Source organism: Frankliniella occidentalis, unplaced genomic scaffold (assembly GCF_000697945.3).
Source record: "Frankliniella occidentalis isolate FOCC.00 unplaced genomic scaffold, Focc_3.1 Scaffold36, whole genome shotgun sequence".
Lineage (NCBI taxonomy): Eukaryota > Metazoa > Arthropoda > Insecta > Thysanoptera > Thripidae > Frankliniella > Frankliniella occidentalis.
The window spans coordinates 138808-141953 of record NW_026267166.1 but is presented as its reverse complement, the minus strand read 5'-3'; the positions used below and the strand labels follow the sequence as shown (position 1 = coordinate 141953).

The 3146-nt window shown below is 53.3% G+C and overlaps 1 protein-coding gene across 1 annotated transcript in view; it reads left to right on the top strand.

The window, feature by feature from the left end:
* The window catches only part of LOC113202418 (iroquois-class homeodomain protein IRX-2), a gene marked incomplete in the record, with an annotated part of 46390 nt that overhangs the window by 17603 nt on the left and 25641 nt on the right, over positions 1–3146 (top strand).

The window sequence follows — 3146 nt, the reverse complement described above, 5'->3', positions numbered from 1 at the left end:
CCCCCCGTCTCTCTCTCGCTCGACAAGGACGTCACACTTGGGCGCGTGTTCGAACGCTCACCTCGCGCCAAGCTCGTTATGTAATCGATGGATAGCGAAAGAACATCAGACGCGCTGCACACATTAGCAAGAGACGAGAGAGAGACACACACACAAGGAGAAGGAAAGAAAGAGAGAGAGGAGTGAAAGGTCGGCGTGTACATAAAAATGTTGAGTTTTACCGCTCCAGCCAGAAAAGGGGGGAAAAGAGAGGGGGGGGGGACGAAAAAACAAAACTGAATTTCATTCGGTTGTGTCCTCTGCTCGCCCCCTACGGCACTTATCGTGGGCAGTTCACACAACATTCTGTGCGGTGTGTACCACCACTCAGCACCCCTTCCCCCACACGGCCCCCACACGGCCCCCCCGCGTTCCCACGGCGTCCCAACCTGAGGTGCTGCGGGACACGCAATCCCAAAACCAACACACAACAAACATTTTCATAGGGTTTGCTCTAGGCCCGGTCCGCGTCCCGGCCGTCGGCTGTGTGCGTGTGTGTACGGTATTCTAATGGGGTTTCCGTTCGCCACTTTTCGGCGTGAAATGGTGCCCAGGCCACACGGCAAGCCGCGCTGGCCTGGCCGCCACGAGGGCTCCGGAGGGCGATGCAACCGGACCGGACCACGGGCTCCGCAACGCGGCGGAGACGTTCCTCTCGCTCGCTCTCACGGACACGCATGCACCGCCCTGCGCTGCTAGGCAGAGCGAACGCAAAAACCTATGGGAAGTGGTTGCGTTCGCAGTGTTGGTGTTGCTGCTGCTCCTTCATTCTTAGCATTTCAGGAAAGACAAAAAAAAGTAGAAGGAAACAACGAAAAATCTGCATGGGCCTTTCGCAAACGACTTGATTAGTGGGTGGGGGGAATTAAATTGAAACCGCTTCCGCTGATCCCCTCTACTGCCCTCTGCACCCGCAATGCAACCAGAAGTAGGGGCCCCGTGAAATTCGATAATTAATCTAGCCTTTTTTCCCCATTCCCTTACCGTGTCCCTCCCTCTCTCTCTCTCTCTCTCTCTCTCTCTCTCTCTCTCTCTCTCTCTGATGCTCTTATTCGTCTAATCGTGTAATGGACGTGCTGCATTGGCGCGGTGAGCGGGTATTCGCGCGATCGTCGTCTGCGGCTGAGGGGGAAGAAGAGGGCGCCAGGGGGTGGAGAGAGAGAGCGAGAGACGCGTAAAAAAAATTGATGAGGGGAAAATGGAAATGAGGATAGGAGGGGCCCTCTATATTGTCATTGGGTTATTTTCTGCGCGGCGCCTCCACTCATCCCCTCCTCCTCCGTTTGATGAGAATGGTCCAATGCAGTGGGGTTTTGGCTTTACTGCCTGTAGGGTCGGCCCCCGTGCGCTTGTGTGTGTGTGCGTCTGTGTGAGTTTGAGCGCGTGGGTGTTTTTGTGCGTGTGTGCCCAACGTGACAACCAGCTATTCCGGACGGCTCTATGACTAAATTACACACTTTACTCCAAAATGGGGGTCCGGACCGCCAGAGGCCAACAAGTATACACGGCCTGGGGCCCGGCGGCTGCTTGGGGAGGACGCGGGGGCCCGCGAGCAAGCTACCTTGGTGCCGTGATAAGCACACAATTAGAACGACATTCAAATTAAAAGTACTAGGGGCGGCGGGTAGCGTGGGCAGTCGAGTGAACAGCACAAGTTCCGCCTTGTTTTCGCCCATTATATGCTGATAAGTCATCTTCGCAAGAGATTTTTTTTTAAAAATGAAGTAATAATCCATTGAAAATCTCACTTCCCGCCTCCTCTCTTCGCCTAAGACGAGGAATTTCTTGTCGTCCTTTTCACTCGCGCCTTCCTTGTAGTTATCCATCCGCGGGAGAGGGCCATTGTGTTGCAGTATGATGCTGTCATTATCATACATGCATTACAATTGCGCGGGGCCAAGCGCCGTTCGTATGTTAGTGTGCGTAGGTGTGCGTGTGTCTGTGTGTGGGCGGGAGGTGCCGGCAGGTGCCGGCAGGTGCCCTTCAATCCTTAGATGAAATCATCACACGGTAAATTTTGTAAAGTAGACCGCTCTCGAACGGATTGCTGCATGTATACTGATAGACCTAACACGCTATCCGGTTTTGCAGCAAAGCGCAGAAAAAATGATTATGAAAAATCTATGCGTGCGTAGAATTCATTAAACATACATCCTTGTGCGCTTTATTAGCTATCTCTCTCACACACACTCCCACACACATTGAAGGTACGGCAGGCGGTCATGCGGCGCGGGAAGGCAGCCGCAGGAGGCCCAAAAATATGTACAAGATGTAAAACACACACCCCCCCTTATTAAGCGGAGGTGTCGGTCAGAGGGCCGCGTGCTGACATGTTAAGACCCACCAATCATTTTAATTTACTATTGTTGATTCTTTTTTATTTTTTTACTCTTTTATGCGCGGGGTTTTTGCTAAATGCCATTAAATAGCAGCCGAGCAGGTTGGCGTGGGGCGCGTGGGGGCGGCGTGGGGGCGTCCCGCGGCCGGCTGGCAGCGCCCCGCCACCCCCCTAGCCAGCCCGCCCCCCGCCTGTTTTGGGGGAGTTGCCTCGACGTCGTACACGAAAGATCGCTATCTCCTCCTCCGGCCTTTCCAGGTTTCGGTTGCTCCGAATTAAACGCTTCCTGGCTCCCTCGTTACATACTGTATCCCCTCGCTATTTTCACTCGCCTAGCAGTTCGTGTTGTGTTTTCTTTCTCTCTCTCGTCCTCTCTCGCTCACCCCCCGTGCCGCGCGTTTCCGACGGACGTTTGAGTCAACAAAAGCCCTATCCGCACCGAACGTAAAAGAAACAAGGAAATGGGACAGAATGAAAGGGAAAGACGGTGAGGGAGCGGAAGGAAAAGGTAAGAGAGGAGGGGGTCCTAATATCGGGACATCGATTTCGTCGCCCCTAACCCGCACTCGTTGTTTTCGTTTCTGCATTCCGTACTCGTATCTTCTGTTGAATATTCCGCAGCTGACCTGCGCTTGCTCGAGCAGGGAGACTTTTTATAGGTTATAATTCATTGCCATTTCTCCTTCTCTCCTTCTCTCTCTCTCTCTCTCTCCCTCCCTCTCCCTCTCTCTCTCTCTCTCTCTCGTTCTTTCATTCATATAATCGGTTG